Source organism: Lithobates pipiens, unplaced genomic scaffold, assembly GCF_037356315.1.
Source record: "Lithobates pipiens isolate NorthernLeopardFrog02 unplaced genomic scaffold, aLitPip1_a1.2 Scaffold_23, whole genome shotgun sequence".
Lineage (NCBI taxonomy): Eukaryota > Metazoa > Chordata > Amphibia > Anura > Ranidae > Lithobates > Lithobates pipiens.
Window position 1 is genome coordinate 321,261,851 of NW_027507785.1, and position 18,409 is coordinate 321,280,259.

Genomic DNA, 18,409 nt, shown 5'->3' on the forward strand with positions numbered 1-18,409 from the left:
AGCCATACTTAGCTGTACCCAGCCATACTTAGCCGTACTCAGCCATCCCATCCATACTCATTCATGCTCAGTCATCCCATCCATGCTCAGCCATCCACATTTATGGCTCAAACATGCTCAGCCATCCCCATTCATGCTCATCCATGCCACATGAGTTCTCATCCATGCCACTACAGTGCCTCTCAAAAGTGTAATGCCCTGTACACACGGTCGGTCATTCCGACCACAAAATCCGTTGGATTTTTTCCGAAGGATTTTGTCCGAAACTGGTGTTGCATACAGTAAATCCAATCGGTCAGAACGTGGTGACGTTCGTTGCGTACGACGGGACTACGTAGAGGCTAGTAACCAATAGCTTTGGTCTCGTAATTTAATCTGAGCATGCGTTGCCACTTTGTAAAAAGTAAAAAAAGTAATTGTCATTCAAAATGTGAGAGCACCGAAAACTGAAAATTGGTCTGGTTAGGAAGGGGGTTTAAGTGCCCAGTGGTCAAGTGGTTAAACTTGACCGGTGCTCAGGATCAGTGCTGCTTTGTCTTCAGCCTCCTGCGTATCCTGATTCCAGTTGCTGACCCGGGTTGTCTGGACTACTCTCTGAGCTCCGCCTGCACTGACCTTGGCTTGTCCTTGATTAGTTATAGACCCGGCTTGTTTCCTGACCACGCTCCTGCCTGTGCCCTGTACCTGATCTATCCTGTCTGTGTATGACCCGGCCTGCCTGACTCTGCTACTTTGCTTGCTGTCGCCAGCACCAGCTGCCTACCTGCTCGCCTGCTTATTGGAGCCATCTGAGCACTTCACTTGCCCAGCGTGGACACCTACCCTGCTGCTAGCAAGACTTACAGGCACTTGTCAAACTCTGTACTCCTGTGCTTCCTGTCTATGCCATTAGGGGCCCTCAGCCAGAGGTGTAAAAGAGGCCTTCCTCATCATATCAGGCTCTGCTTCCAGATACTTGATGGAGAGAAAGAGAGCGAGACAGAGAATCTAAGAGAACTTGTGGGTGGGGCCGCTTTGCCTGTGCGTTCGCGGGGGGTACCTTTCCTTGCCTCTCGTGTATGTGCACATCAATGTCCGGGCCAGGCCCGGCTGAGTTCACGTGACATGAGCTGTAAACTGTATGTAGTAGTGTATCATTTAAAGTCCCTCTCTGAAGACATATTGTCCCGTGTTTCTACACACCCGTGCTTGATGTACCGTATTTATCGGCGTATAACACACACTTTTTTCCCCTTAAAATCGGGGGGAAATCGTGGGTGCGTGTTATACGCCGATCCCCCCTGCCGATCTGTGCTCTGTGGAGCGCCGCCGACATTTACCGAGCTGAGCCGAGTGTACTGTGTACTCGGCTCCGCTCTCAGTCATGCCCAGTCCCGCCTCCTAGCCTTTACGTCCCGCCATTGGCCCGGTGTTGTGTCCATCACAGGAGCCAGGACAAGGGGCGGGACGGGGGCGTTACTGCGAGCAGAGCCGAGTAACCGAGTACCCTCGGCTCGGCTCGGTCTATGTTGGCGGCGGGAGGAGCCGAAGATCTCTATGTCGGCGGCGGGAGGAGCCGAAGATCTCGGTGGCGGCGGCGGGAGGACCCGAAGATCTCGGCGTCGGCGAGAGGAGCCGAAGATCGCGACAGCGGTGGCGGGAGGAGCCGAACATCGCGGCGGGAGGAGCCAAAGATGGTGGCGGCGGCGGTAAATTTAAAACTAACCATACTGCAATTTTGTGGAAGGCTGCAGGGGGACAGTGTAGGGCTGCAGGAGAACAGTGTAGGGCTGAAGGGGGACAGTGGAAGGCTGCAGGGGGACAGTGTAGGGCTGCAGGAGAACAGTGTAGGGCTGAAGGGGGACAGTGGAAGGCTGCAGGGGGACAGTGTAGGGCTGCAGGAGAACAGTGTAGGGCTGCAGGGGGACAGTGGAAGGCTACATTTTAAATGCCCATCAATGTAAGGTTTTTTCCTTAAACTTGCCTCCTAAAAGTTTTTTTCCTTAAACTTCCCTCCTAAACTTGGGGTGCCTGTTATACGCCGGCGCGTGTTATACGCCGATAAATACGGAATGTTGTATTTAGGAAGGACACTGCTGAGACAATGTCCTCTCCACCAGTCCAGTGTAACTCCACCACCTCACTCCCAATGACAGAAATGGGTCCCACTGTGCACTAGCGTGGACCTCATGTGCACATAATTAAAGAATATGTAAACCCAACATTTCGTATTCCTGATATGTGCCTGCTGTACCATGTACTTGTATGAAAATGTATCCTGTTCTGTATGTATTGCTTCCTTTGTGTGAAATCCCTGGTGTTCCTGCCAGTCCTCTGCTTTCCTATTAAAAACTGACCACACCAAGCAGGAGAACACACAGTGGTCAGTTCTCTAGCTATGCAGGGAACTCAGCCTGCTCTCCTCCAATGATCACACTTGTCCTAAACATACACATTCACTTTAAAGTTCAGTGTACTGTTGTTTCTCTTTCCCCAGCTCTTATGCAGCTGAGAACAGAGGGAATGTGATCACTTAAAAAAAATAGCAGAATTTTTTTTATAGTTTTTTTTTTATGTCTATACACAAATGTTTTGCCTTTCATTTCTATAAAATAGAAACCAAATAGGTGGTTTTACAAGGTGAGGGTTTACATACACTTTAACTCCTTCCACCTCCCATACCATGAGGTGAGGTACATGGGGTCTCCATATCGGGGGGTTTGGTCCCAGATACTCTTGAGGTAACCAACTGCTAGGGAGGGAGCCAGAACACTGACCCCCTTGCTACCAGAGGACCTGTCACCTACACCAGGTACCACGCTTTGTTGACTGGCTGCTATACTTTCCCTCCAGTCCTTGGTCACCTGTAACAACTACTCTTCCACTCCAACACTTCTGCTGTGTTAACCCTTTTCCTATGATGGCTTCCTTCCTTGCTTTACAAGCCTTGTTCCTCTTATATGCCATGTATCATCATGCACCCCTTTGCATAACTTCAGATCAGGCTTAGAGAAAATTAACCTAGCTTTATCTAACGTTGCTAAAGAACATTTCACAAATGTTCAATTCCCTAACTATCTATTCCTCAGCTGCCCAAGCATACTGTTACAGGTAGAAGTTCATGTTGACAAGATTCTTAGCTGGTATGCTCCCATGGGGTGGTGTAGGTTGTAGGTGTTCCAGGTTACATCGTTGGTTGGTTTGGACCTTCTTCCTTCATTCCATGTGGTCCTGCTCTCTGAGCCCGTCCTTCCCCCCCCCCCCCGATTTATAGGCTGATGGGGGGAGAACCCAAAAAGCCTGGAAAAGTGGCAAACCCAAAGTTTAACCCTTCCCTAGTCTGGGCAGCTCGTGCTCTCTAACTCCGACAATCCCACATGTAGGCATCTGCCTACAAACTTCTGATATGTTCCTTCTGGTGAACATCAATAATATTTTGCTAAAGCGGACTTTTACCCCAAATAACTAATTCTTTGCACTTGGATCCAGCCTTCTTCCACAATTAGATACTGTATATTTTAATCTTTAAAATACTTTCCACTTTTTTCATCCTTCATCATCTAGGCAAAAATGGCGTGCACTTGATTCTATGCATGCATAGATATATTGAAAGGCTCTGGCTGGCCTTCAGGAACCAGCGGGGACTTCTGGCACATCTGCACTTGTGCAGTTTTCCTCTTGTACAGGTAATAAGACCACACAGGTAAGGCAATCCCAAACCTTTGCTTTTATGTGCATGTTCAGGGATACTCGGCATGTGGGCAGATGTGCCAAAGGGATCTATCAGATGCCAGGATCTGCACACATGCCAGACCTTCAAAGATGCGCCAGTAAGGAGTGGGGGGAAGCCAGCATTAAGGGGGCAGAAGTTCTTCTTTAAGGATGTGTCCATACTTGCCAACATTTTTAGTCCTAGCCCTTATGACACAGTTAACCCAGACCACTGTCCACCTCAGGCCCACCTAGTAACCAGGTCGTCCCACCCAGACCCCAACCACTTATAAGAGTGGCTATCCAAACCTCAATTCTAGTTATGCAGAAACCACTCACTCACTCACTCACTCAACCAATCATTGTAATGAATGCTTTTTTGAGTTAAACAAAAAAGTGTGAAACTGTGTTTCCAGGACTTGGCCCGGCACACAGCATCAACGGGACTGGTGTCCAAAATGCGAGACTGTCCTGGCCAATCCAGGACAGTTGGCACCTATGTGTGTTATGTATCAATTATTATATATATTATTTATAAATCAAATATAACCATTAGAGTTTCCCTTTAAGTCTCTCGCACTTTGAGCTGGTGCCTACTGAACATCATGGATTTTTGGGCAGCATTAGGAACAAAAGTGGCTGTTGGTGACGGGTCACATGACCTGTTCTACAGTATATCTTTCTTTTGTAATTCTTACAGCTGTTACATAATGACAGTTGGTAGTGATGGCACACACTCAGACATGAAAACAATTGCAGTCATAGAACGTTTGATCTTGTTTCAATCAGGAACACAATATAAATGTATTCGTTCCCAGTAAAACGTACTGTAGGTCACTTTGCAAGAGCTTTCTAAGAGGATTAAAGAATGGAGATGAGGGAGGTGAGCAAGACAATTGGGGAGAGACAAAGTGGATTAAAAGATGGGGGATGTAGAGGAGGAAGGAAGTCTGAGTGAGGAATGAAACAAAGGATGAGAGCTTAGCATACTACAGAACCGTCTTCATTGTGGCAAAACCAATTTTTGTAGCCACCGATTTAAAGTAAGTTTCATTATACCTTTGCTGCTTATTCTGTACATTGGAGCTTGTCTGTTACATATCCAAACATGATCATATTAACACATTAGCAAACCTTGGGGTACTCAAGGTCTGCCTCCATGACCTTCTTCAAGTGGTCCTTTTGTGTTCTTTTGGTGAGCGTTGGATACGCCCATAACGTGTGTGTGCAATGACCAAAACTGAACCTGATTTATTTTTTGGCAACACACCATATAAAAAACGCATGTGCATTTACACCTATGCATTGTAGGGCATTAACCACTTGCTTACTGGGCACTTAAACCCCCCTCAGTCCCAGAGCAATTTTCAGCTTTCAGCACTGATGCACTTTGAATGACAATTGCACGGTCATACAACACTGTACCCAAATGACATTTTTATCATTTTTTTCCCACAAATAGAGCTTTCTTTTGGTGGTATTTAGTTACAGCTCGGAGTTTTATTTTTTGCTAAACAAACAAAAAAAGATGCAAAAAAAATAAAAAATAAAAATCATGTTTAAAAGTTTGTTATAAAATTTTGCAAACGGGTCATTTTTCTCCTTCATTGAAGTGCGCTGATGAGGCGGCCCTGATGGGCTGCATTGGTGGGCACTGATAGGCTGCATTGGTGGGCACTGATAGGCTGCACTGGTGGGCACTGATAGGCATAGTTAAGGCGGCACAAATAGGCACAGATAAGGCAGCACCGATGGGCACAGATAAGGCGGCACTGATGGGTAAAGATGGGCACATAAGATGGCACAGATGGGTGGCACAGATGGGCACTGATAGGTACCACTGATAGATGGGACTGATGGGCACTGATAGGTGGCACTGATAGGTGGCTCTGATAGGTGGCACTGCTGGGCACTGATGGGCGGCACTGCTGGGCACTGGTAGATGACACTGATGGGCACGGATATGTGGCATGGGTGCAGCACCTTTGTTAAGGCAGATTGTGGGCACTGCTGGGTGGCACTGTGGGCACTGCTGGGTGGCACTGCTGGGTGGCACTGTGGGCACTGCTGGGTGGCACTATGGGCACTGCTGGGTGGCACTGACGGGGGGCACTTACTTTTTTTATTGTTGCACTGGCAGGGGGCAGGTGGGCACTGACAGGGTTGCAGGTGGGCACTAGCAGTGCTGGCCAGCGCGAGGAGGAATAATAGCCGATTACCGGCTCCGTTATATCACATGATCAGCTGTCATTGGCTGACAGCTGATCACGTGATAAGGGGTCGGGATCGACCCCTTGCATGGATCGGTGATCAGGCGAGTCTCGTAGACTCGCCGATCACAGAGCGCGCCGCGCGCGCCCCTCAGGGGGCGCGCATGCCGCTCGTGCACGGGACTACGTCAATAGACGTAGTCCCGGAAAAGGAGATCCGCGCTGTAGCCGTCAATTGACTATAGCGCGGATCTCAAGTGGTTAAAGGGTTAGGTGCATTGTATACAAGGCAGGTCTTCCCCACTTGCCCTTGTCAACCCCTGTCTCTGCTCCCTACCCACCTTCAAGTTCTGTCCATAGTCCCCACTCCCTATCTACCTCCCAGTACCGTTCCTTCTAAATAACAAACCCCATTAAAATCAATGGGACCCGAAAGTCAAAAATCAAAAGTGCCCATTTTGAAGGCTTATATGCAAGTAATTGGGCATACAATGGTTATAGGGGTCCTGCCCTGGGGGACATGTATCAATAAAAAAAAAAGTTTGTGAAAAACATAATTTTTAAATGAGCAGGATTTTTTGGATTTTTAAAGTGAAAGCAATAAAAATGAAAAATTCCTTCCAATATAGTGCCTGAGGGGTCCTCTTAGTCTACCTGTAAAGTGACAGATCTGTACCATGTCTAGAATCTGCTGTAGCAATAATTGCATTTATAAAGCCCCCCCCCCCCCAAAAAAAAAATAATTTTCCCTGCAAGCTGCTTTATTTTGCTCAGCAACAGCTGGGGAGCCAGACTGTATGATGAGGCCACAATTTAGTGCACTGCGAACAAGAGTAGAGATTTTTGGGATACATTCTGGTGTCACTTTGACTTTGGATAGAAGTAACGCGTGCGTAAAAATTGGTCTTTGGGTGTCAGTGGAACCTTCCCACCGTAACCCTATAGAGATAATCTTGATGAAAGCAAGAATTGGCCTTGCTGTAAAAAATTTCAATGATATGCAACTGTCAAACAGGTGCAGAAAAGTTGGTCTTTGGGTGTCAGTGGTGCTTTTCTATAGAGGTCCTCTTGAAGGCAAAAAAAAAATTGCAATGATATGCACCAAACAGGTCAGGGCCTTCTTTAAGGCAGGGCAAAAGGGGCAGCTGCCTTGGGCCCTGTCATTGTTGTGGGGCCCAAAGCAGCTGCCTCATACTTGTTAACTATCCTAGTTTAAATTCCCTCGTCCTTTAAAGTTTTAGTCCTGTGCTGTGTCCCGATATCTCAGTGTGAAGTGCTGCTACTAATGCTGCTCAGCTCTACCCTTATTGATGTGTACAGTTGACTCACCTGCAGACCCTATGTTTACATGTAAATAACCGTCATTCATATGTAAACAGCGGTGGCATTACTAAGTAAATAGCTGCGGCCGGTAGCATTCATATGTAAATAAAGGCGGCATTCATATTTGTATCATGCTCCCCTGCAATGAGGAGATGATGTGCTGTAACCTCTAGCAACCAATCAGTGAGCAGTATTACTGTACAGTAATCTCTAGCAACCAATTAACAAGCAGAAATCATTTTCTGTAATCTCTAGCAACAAATCAGTGAGCCGTAATGTGTGCTGTAACCTCTAACAACCAGTCATTAAGCAGTAATGATATGCTGTAACCACTGGCAACCAATCACAATTGCCGCCTCATCTGATACAGTAAACTGATTTTAAGTCTAGCTGCTATTTATTGTATGTCTCAGGGCAGGTGGAGATTGAAAGTGCATGGGGGGCCCCAAGAAAATTTTTGCCCAGGGTCCAATCAATATTAAAGATGGCCTTGAAACAGGTGCTGAAAAATGTAACTTTGGGTGTCAATTGTGCCCATGAAACCTATACCAAAAACATTGTTCCAAATTAAATGGTTGAACATCCTCAAAGCTAGGCAGCCTTGAAGTCCTACAGAGATTCCACATCCAAAAAAGACTTAATCAGTGACAGAGGTGGAATCCTTATGGGTAGAGCTGCAAAGGGATGAAACTAAGGGGAAAGTAATGCTGGGAGTATGCTTTAGGCTCCCTAACCAGAGGGAGGAGGCAGAGGCGGATCTCCTATCACAATTTGGATTAGCGGCAAGAATGGGAAGTTTCATTATAATGGGGGATTTTAATTATCCAGACATAGACTGGGTGGAAGGAACCGCGCATTCATCTAAGGCTCCCCATTTCCTAAATGTCTTGTAGCACAATTTCATGGGTCAGATGGTAAATGCACCAACTAGAAACAAAGCGTTACAAGACATACTGATTACCAACAATACAGACCTGATCATGGATGTGGAAATATGTGGCAATTTAGGAAACAGCGACCACAGGTCAATTCGTTTTAGTATAAATCACACAAATAGGAAACATAAGGGGAATACAAAGACACTGAATTTCAAAAGAGCCAACTTCCCTAAACTACAATCCTTGCTAGAAGATAATAATTGGGATAAAATCTTAGGAACAAAGAACACGGAGGAAAAATGGGTATGCTTTAAGAACATATTAATTTAGGGCATTAGCCAGTACATCTAATGCAGTGCAATTTAAAAGAGCCAATAAAAGTCTTGGGTGGCTTAACTTCAATGTAAACATGCAAATAAAAACAAAGGAGAAGGGCTTCAAAAAATACAAGGCTGAGGGATCATCAGCATTCCAACTTTACAAACAATGCAGCAAGAAATGTAAGGGTGCAATCATGGCGGCTAAGATAGAACACGAAAAGGCACATAGCGGAGGAGAGTAAAAAAAAATCCAAAGAAATTCTTTAAGTACATAAATAGTAAGAAAGGGAGTTCAGATCATATTGGTCCCATAAAGAATGATGGTGGGAATCTGGTTATTAGGGATGGAGAGATGGCAAAGGTATTTAATTTATTCTTCTCCTCAGTCTTCACGAGGGAATCTGAGGTCTTTAGTAACCAAAACTGCAATGTCTATGTCAGGGCTGGGCTCAACCCTTCCTTCTCAAAGCTGGCCGCTCAGCTGTCGGCTAATTGCCAGCTCCTTTCTCTCCACAGTGACTTACCTGTTGATGATATCCTGCTCATCAGTCCTGCCTACTTAAGGCATCCAATCAGATGATCCCTGCCTTCACCTTGGTCGCATCTCTAGAGATGCTGTCCTGTGTTCCTGTTAAAGACTTGATTGGCCGACATTCCTTCTGGCTGCAGATCCTGCTTGCTGTTCTACTACGCTCATCTCTGGCTCCCTGACATTTTGGCTTGTCTGACTATCCATTCCGGTTCCTGAACTCTGGCTATGTTTTGACTACGTTGACCATTTTATTATTAAAGTTATTGTAAACCCTTACAATCCACTTTTTGCTACAGGTAAGTCTATAATAAGGCTTACCTGTACTTACCCCAGATATCTCCTTAACCTGCACAGTTTAGGAGATATCCCCTGTGTCTGCATGTGCTGTCGTCATCGGCACATGCGCACTGAAGCAATGGCAGGTACGTGCCATTTGCGTCAGTGAGTGTGCCGTTACCGGCAGCTCCTGCGTGCATTTGCGGGAGTGACGCCATTGCAGCTCCGGCCAATCACAGCACCGGAGCCACAATACCCCAAAGTAACTCTGGGGAGAAATGTCGCTGGCCAGTGCTGTGTACGGACTTTGAGGGGGCTTCGATCTCAGGTGAGTATTACATAATCAGCTAGTATGCTAGGCATACTAGCTGATTATGCCTTTGTCTTGCAGGTCTTTTTTTTTTTCATGTGGGTTTACAACCACTTTAAACAAGTGTGATTTAACTGTACTTCTGTCTCAGTTTCATTCATGGTTTCTGACAGTTTATCCTCATGACACATCACAGGAAGCACCCTCATGGCTAACAGAGGACAGAATCAGAAATAAACTTGAAAAACATAACATTAATAAGTCACCTGGACCAGATGGCTTGCACCCGAGGGTCCTTAACCACTTGAGGCCCGCGCTATAGCCGAATGACGGCTACAGCATGGATCTCCTTTGCCGGGACTACGTCTGTTGACGTAGTCCCGTGCACGAGCGGCCTGCGCGCCCCCTGAGGGGCGCGCGCGGCGCTCTCTGTGATCGGCGAGTCTATGAGACTCGCCTGATCACCGATCCGAGCAAGGGGTCGATCCCGACCCTTTATCACGTGATCAGCTGTCAGCCAATGACAGCTGATCATGTGATATAACGGAGCCGGCAATCGGCTATTATTCCTCCTCCTCGATCACAGCCAGCCCTGCCAGTGCCCACCTGCCCCCTGCCAGTGCCCACCTGCCCCCTCATCACTAAACATAATTAAAAAATAAGTGCCCCCCGTCAGTGCCACCCAGCAGTGCCCATAGTGCCACCCAGCAGTGCCCACAGTGCCACCCAGCAGTGCCCACAGTGCCACCCAGCAGTGCCACCCAGCAGTGCCCACAGTGCCACCCAGCAGTGCCCACAGTCTGCCTCAACAAAGGTGCTGCACCCCAGTGCCACATATCCGTGCCCATCAGTGTCATCTACCAGTGCCCAGCAGTGCCGCCCATCAGTGCCCAGCAGTGCCACCTATCAGTGCCACCTATCAGTGCCACCTATCAGTGCCCACCAGTCCCATCTATCAGTGGTACCTATCAGTGCCCCTTAGTGCCACCCATCTGTGCCACCCATCCGTGCCATCTTATCTGTGCCCATCTTTGCCCATCAGTGCCGCCTTATCTGTGCCTATTAGTGCCGCCTTAACTATGCCTGTCAGTGCCCACCAGTGCAGCCTATCAGTGCCCACCAATGCAGCCTATCAGTGCCCACCAGTGCAGCCTATCAGTGCCGCCTCATCAGCGCACTTCAATGAAGGAGAAAAATGACCTGTTTGCAAAATTTTATAACAAACTATTAAACATGATTTTTTTTTTTTGCATCTTTTTTTGTTTGTTTAGCAAAAAATAAAACTCCCAGCTGTAACTAAATACCACCAAAAGAAAGCTCTATTTGTGGGAAAAATATGATAAAAATTTCATTTGGGTACAGTGTTGTATGGCAGCGCAATTGTCATTCAAAGTGCATCAGCGCTGAAAGCTGAAAATTGGTCTGGGACTGAGGGGGGTTTAAGTGCCCAGTAAGCAAGTGGTTAAGGAACTCAGTAATTGCCAGTCCATTGTTCCTAATTTTTACGAACGGTCTACTGACTTGAATGGTACCAGCTAATTGCAGAAAAGCCAATGTAGCACCAATATTTAACCACTTAAGCCCCGGGAGATGTGCCGCCTTAATGACCAGACCATTTTTTGCGATATGGCACTGTGTTGCTTTAACTGACAATTGTGACGTTGCACCCAAACAAAATTGACCTCCTTTTTTCCCCACAAATAGAGCTTTCTTTTGGTGGTATTTGATCACCTCTAAGTGCCCCCTAGTGCTCTTATAGCGGCCGATGTACAGCTACGATGTCTCACCCAGGGGACCCAACCTGCCACAGTATAACAGCGGCGGCTGGTCCTCAAGTGGTTAAAAAAGGGCCAAGATACATCCCTGGGAATTACAGACCAATTAGCCTAACATCAATTGTATGCAAGCTCTTGGAGGGGATGATAAAGGACTATATACAAGATTATAGTAATGACAACGGTATCATTAGCAGTAATCACTCAGCATGAATTCATGAAGAATTGTTCTTGCCAAATCAATCTATGAACCTTCTATGAGGAGGTGAGCTGCCATCTAGATAAAGAGAGGCCCATAGTCGTGGTGTATCTGGATTTTGCAAAAGCATTTGACACAGTTCCCCATAAATGTTTACTGTACAAAACAAGGTCCGCTGGCATGGACCATAGGGGTGAGTACATGGATTGAAAACTGGCTACATGGGCGAGTTCAGAAGGTGGTGATAAATGGGGAGTACTCGGAATGGTCCGGGGTGGAAAGTGGGGTCCCCCAGGGTTCTGTCCTGGGACCAGTCCTATTTAATTTATTCATAAACGACCTGGAGGGTGACATAAACAGTCCAATCTCTGTATTTGCAGACTATACTAAGCTAAGCAGGGCAATAAATTCTCCGCAGGATGTGGAAACCTTGCAAGACGATCTGAACAAATGAATGGGGTGGGCAACTACATGGCAAATCAGGTTCAATGTAGAAAATTTTAAAATAATGCATTTGGGTTGCAAAAATATGAATGCAATCTATACACTGGGTGGAGAACCTCTGGGGGGATCTAGGATGGAAAAGGACCTGGGGGTCCTAGTAGATGATGGGCTCAGCAATGGGATGCAATGCCAAGCTGCTGCAAGCAAAGCAAACAGAATATTGGCATTAAAAGGGGATCAACTCCAGAGATAAAACGATAATTCTCCCGCTCTACAAGACTCTGGTCCGGCCGCACCTGGAGTATTCTGTCCAGTTCTGGGCACCAGTCCTCAGGAAGGATGTGCTGGAAATGAAGCGACTACAAAGAAGGGCAACAAAACTAATAAAGAGTCTGGAGGATATTAGTCATGAGGAAAGGTTACGAGCACTGAACTTATTCTCTCTGGAAAGGAGGGGGGGGTATGATTTATATGTACAAATACCGTACTGGTGACCCCACAATAGGGATAAAGCTTTTTTGCCAAAGGGAATTTAATAAGACATTCACTGAAATTAGAAGAAAAGCGGTTTAATCTTAAACTGCATGGAGGGTTCTTTACTGTAAGAGTGCACAGGCTGTGGTTTTAGCGGGTAGCATCGATAATTTCATATTAGATAAGCACCTGAACGACCTCAACATACAGGGATATACAATGTAATAATGACATATAATCACACACAAAGGTTGGACTTGATGGACTCGTGTCTTTTTTCTTTTTTTTGCCAATAAAATATTTTATTTTCTGTTCAGAAATAAAGCAACTGTACATTCAGAATAATATGTGTACATATACTTGAGCGTAGTGAATTCAACTGTCAGTAGAACATATTACACCATTAGAGTTGTCAATAACGTTTGTCTCAACATGAGAAACATATGTAATACCTAATCTTAGCTAAGGTGTGTTGTGATGATCAGCCGATCATTATTCATCAATAACATACTTTAGAAATACTCTGAATAGATATTTATAGCTCAAGAGAGCAAAGTAGAAGGGAAAGAGAAAGGACGTCGGCCCCGAGAGGGTGCCATGTTGGGAAGGAAGAAAAGTTTGAAGGAGGCAAGGAGAGAACAGAAGTGTGTCAGGGTCCTCCGTTTGACCGTTTTTCATGTTTGCATTAAAGAGTTAAATGATGTAGAATATTTGAAGATGATCCAGGGTTGCCATGTGTCATTGAAATGTTCTGTTATTTCATGAGCTTTTGCCCTGATCTCTTCCAATTTGCAGAGAAGATGTACCTCTTCTAACCATTTTGTTGTTGAAGGGGCGGTGGTATTTCTCCAGTGTCTGGGTATCACTGCCTTTGCGGTTGTGAGTAGGAATCTCGTTAGTGATTTCTTATATCTTTCTTTTCATCTTTTCATCTTTTCATTGAGCAATTGGTGATATGTAATAAGCAACACGTTGCATTTAGGTGGATCTTTGTGTCAGCAATTTGTTTTATGACTCTGTTTACTTGGCTCCAGAAGGACGGAATCAGGGCGCACTCCCACCAAATATGTTGTAGGGTTTCTCTCTCCCGATTGCAACGCCAACAGAGATCAGGAACTGTAGGGAACCATTTATGTATTTTGGTTGGCGTATTATACCTATTTGTTAGAAGTTTGAACGAGGTTTCCTGTAATCGTATGCTAATCGCACACTTTTGGGGAAACACACATGCCTGTAGCCATTGGTTCTTAGTAAAGCACACGTTTAATGCTGTTTCCCAGAACAGTTTGTTTGTTGGGTTCCTGAAGACCAGAGGTCTGCAACCATCTGTAGGTTAAGGATATGTTCTTTGTGGATGTGTTACAGTGGCGGCCCGCCCATAGGGGGCGCCCGGGCGCCGCCCCCCCTCTCCCTAGGTGTAAAAAAAAAAAAAAAGTAAAAAAAAAAAAATAAAAAAAAAAAAGTTAAAAAAAAAGTAAAAAAAAAAACGGGCCCTTTAAGACATTAAAAAAAAAAAAAAAATGTCATTTAACAATTTAACATAGTGTACTGTGGCGCCGGTCACAGTGCACTATGAGAAGCGCCACGTCCATGCAATCACAAGATTGCATTCATGGCGCTTCATTTGCTGGTTAAAAACCCGCCTTGCGGCGCACAGCAGAACGCCGACTAGCTTCCGCCCGTAAAATCACTGTGATTCTACGGGCGGGAGCATTGTCACTCTTAGACAGGCAGTCACTTCCGGCTTTCGGCTGCTTCACGAAACCCGGAAGTGACGTAGGCAGCTCCGTTCCTTAGCCCGAGCGGAGCTGCCAGACAGTGAGAGGTGAGTCACCGCATAAAGGCTTTCTAGCCTCTACTTTGTGGAGAATGTTCGTGCATTTAGCTGAATGAATGCAAAAAGCTTTCACAGCCAGAAAGGTTTCCCCAGGCCAGGCGACTTTTGCCGTGGCCAATCAGAGGATGAGCTCTGAAGGGGGAACTCCACGCCAAATTTCTGAAAAAAAAATTGACGTGGGTTCCCCCTCCGAGAGCATACCGAAGTCGGGAGAAGAGGCCGGCGGCGAGGAAGAAAGCCGGACTCCTCCGCTAGTAAAAGAGCTACAAGAAGATAGCGGAGGAGTCCGGCGAGAAGACCCCCGAAGACGGAAGACCCCCGGAGCTGTGCAATAAAATATTTTAACCCTGTGTTGTGTTTTTTTTTGTACTTTTTTTCACAGGTGAATGGGTAGGGGTACATTGTACCCCATACTCATTCACATAGGGTGGGGGGCCGGTATCCGGGGGCCCCCTTATTAAAGGGGGCTCCCGGATTCCGATAAGCCCCCCGCCCGCAGACCCCGACAACCAACGGCCAGGGTTGTCGGGAAGAGGCCCTTGTCCTCATCAACATGGGGACAAGGTGCTTTGGGGTGGGGGGGCCGCACGCCCCCCTCCCCCAAGGAACCCCCCCCCATGTTGAGGGCACGCGGCCTGGTACGGCTCAGGAGGGGGGGGGGGCGCCTGCTCGTCCCCACCCCCTTTCCTGGCCGGCCGGGTAGCGTGCTCGGATAAGGGTCTGGTGTGGATCTGGGGGAGAACCCCACGCCGTTTTTTCGGCGTAGGGGGTTCCCCTTGGAATCCATACCAGACCTAAGGGCCTGGTATGCTCTCGGAGGGGGAACCCACGTCAAATTTTTTTTCCGATTACATAAGGGGCGTGTTTTATGAGAAGTGGGAGGGGCCAAAATGGTGGGCGGGGTCATGATGGGCGGGGTCTGGCGCCCCCCCATCCAAAAACTTCACCAGCCGCCACTGCCCATGAAGCAGACAGTTTCAAATGGCGTTAGAGGTCTTGTAAAGTGTTTATGTCTCTGGGGACTCAGGATGTAGTCATGTATTTGTCGGTATACCCAATGGTTTAAGGATGGCAGACCCATTTCGACTTGTGTCTTTTTTCAACCTCGCCTACTATGTAACTATGTGACTACAAGTGGGCGTTTCAACACACAGCCATGGTCCACTGTTATCACTATTAGGAAATTCACTTCGAGAAATGCCAAGGAGCCATCTCTAGAGTGCAGACAGAAAGTGAGTGCAAAGAGAGTGCATTAGGATGGCACCACTGATTCAGCCACCAACAATGGCGTCAGGAGTTCCCACAATGCTCTGGTGTAGGTGTGACAGGTGTTCTTTGATGAACCTAAGCAATGAGCTGGTCTCAATGAGATTAGATGGTATTGTAGTGTAGGGGTGTAGTATTTTTCTAAATTCTCTTTTTGTATTTTTGCTATTTGGTAGGGTAGAGTGCTATAGTCTGTGTGTACCTGTGGGTGTCCTCTAAGTATATAGTGATTCATCTCAGTCACTTGCTGTTGGAGTTAGCGCCAGCAGGATGTGCAAGACGTGACATTCTGTATTATGGATATTTGATGTCCCAGTAAACTTGGGGAAGCCAATACATTTTGTAAGAGTCATGGAATATCTGAGGCACTTCCTAGAAAATGGTCTTCCCTCCCGAGGTTAGCCTAATGATGATCCAATTGTAACAACTATCTTTCCTCTAGGTCTAGGCCCTTGGTCTGAGGGATGGGAATGCTGTAAGGATCGACCCACCAGTGAGGGAGCCTTAAAGATGTTGGCTTCCATGGATGCTCTGCTTGTTCTCCTAAAGGAACTAATCTGCAGTTGTCAACTCCTTGACAGTTGGAGGTGGTGAGGGACTAACTGAATGGAATGTAAACACGGGAACCTTTCCATACTGTTCTGCCTTGAAAATATAAAGATAGAACCTCAACTGTCAAGGAGCCACATTCTTTTTTTAATAAATTTTTATTTTTAGTGCAAGAAGATCACAAAGACAGAGCAACAACTCATAGGTACACTTCCATACAGTTGTGGGTACAAAAGCTGTACACGCAACACAGTTATTAGAAATCATTGGGCCTCCATACAGCCTAACTGACAGGGCCCCACTCTCCCCCTGTACCACCCTGCCCATTACCCCACACTCTGTACCAGCTGCACCCCCATTACCCTCGACTCTATACTCCCTGCACCCTCCCTTACACCTTACTCTATACCCCTGATTTTTCCATTACCCAGCACTCTGCACCACCTGCATTTCCGAATACTCCATATGTACCTGCATTACATCTCACTTGTAGCCCTGCTGGGCTCTGGAGCCCAGAGCTGGGAATGGAATAATAGGAAAGGCGTAAGTTTGCGTGAGAAGGTGGAGGGGGAATTGGGAAGGGAAATGCAAATGGCGAGAGGGGATAGGGAAGAGGGGCTAGAGGAAGGGGAGGAAAAAAGCGGGGAAAGATAATAAAGGGAGGATAAAAATGGGGATGAGGGAGTAATATGGAGCTATGAGGGGTCTGCAGGAGAGGAGACGGGGGGAAGGGAAAGGGGTTGAGACAATTATTAGTGTGAGAGAAGGAGGCATGTCAGACTAGGAGAATGTGTGGAGTTCACGTAGCAGAGGAGAGCTATATTCCAGAGTGGTGCCAAACCACTGTGCCATGATAGGAGGGGAGGATTGTTTCCACAAAATGGGAATACATGCTCTGAAAGCATTCAATAGATGGATTAACAACAAGTTTTTGTATCTTTTGGTGGAAAAGGTAATAATATTGAATAAAAAGCTAAGGAGTCAGTATTTAGAGGGACTTTGGTAAGCTAGCATAACAAGGAGCTTTGAAGGTACATCTTGTTAGTAGCACTGGGGTCTTATAGGAGCGCTGTATCAAAGGTAATGCAAAAGTGGGCACTTTTTTATTAATTTACATAGCTTGTTCAAATTTCACATGTTGTTAGAATAACTCTTCCTCTACAGTAACTCTTCTTCTTCATTACAGGTAAATAATGAATTTCAAGTAGAATAAACGTGTCCTTTTGAGTACTTGTCGAAGGACGGGTGCTTCCGTCATTGATGGTCTCCCACTGCCTGGTTTGTCTACAATGCTGGTTTCCCATTTTTCTCTTTCAATACATCTTTATTGAAAATGTTTTAAAGAATACAGCATGCGACCACAATCAGATATACAGATAGAAGCATATTATTGATGACTTGCAAGTCAATGGCAGTCGTACATCAAATAGAGAAATTGTAGCAAATTACAAAATGTTTAGCATGTCAAAGAGCACTTGATTCATGCTTAAACAGAAAAGCAATGTGGATAACAGGAAATAAAAATCTGTGCGCTGTAATATTTGGGGGTTATTTTAGCTTAAAGGTAGAGCTTACCAGTGAGCTGAGTCCACGCCAGATATGCCGTTTTAAGGGCTTGTAGGCCCACTTTTATTAAAGAAAGAAAAGTCAGATAACAAAATAGTTGCCCACACAGGGGTTTCAGCTTTCCATAGCAATAATGTACGTAGAACCAAAAATACCAAGCCACCTGGCTCTCTTTAGCAGCACTGCTGCTCAGACTTCTGCTGCAGCCCTCTTGGCTCTTTAACAGAGTTCCTGTACACCCAGTACCTCAGCACTCTTTACTAGCTTCTTTTTCAGCCCACAAGCTTGGACCCTCTGTCTGCTCTGACAGACCTACCTGTGCAGACATGCACACTTCTTCTCCCTTACACGCCTGGACTCCTCGGGAGGGTGGAGCCCAGAACCATGGTGTTGGCTTTGTTTTAAGCCCAAGACCCACCTGTGCAATCATCCAGCCAGACTGCTGGCTGCTCCCAAAACCCGGTCCCAGGATTGGAGATTCCGTACTACCACAGCGCCTATACCAGAGAAACAGGCATGAGATGTCAGTATGTAAAGTTCACTATGCAAAAAACAAAGGCGTGCATAAAGGAAAAAACATCCCTATGGAAGACCCTAGGTGAAATGGAGAAGGAAACAAGATGGGGGCTGGGGGGAAGACAGAAGTGGAAAAGGACATCAAGAGCACCCTAACCGGAAACCCCAGGGTCTCAGAACTTATAGTGATGTGTAACTGGCTGTTGGTATAGAAGGGTAAGCATATTGGATCCACAGGGTCCGT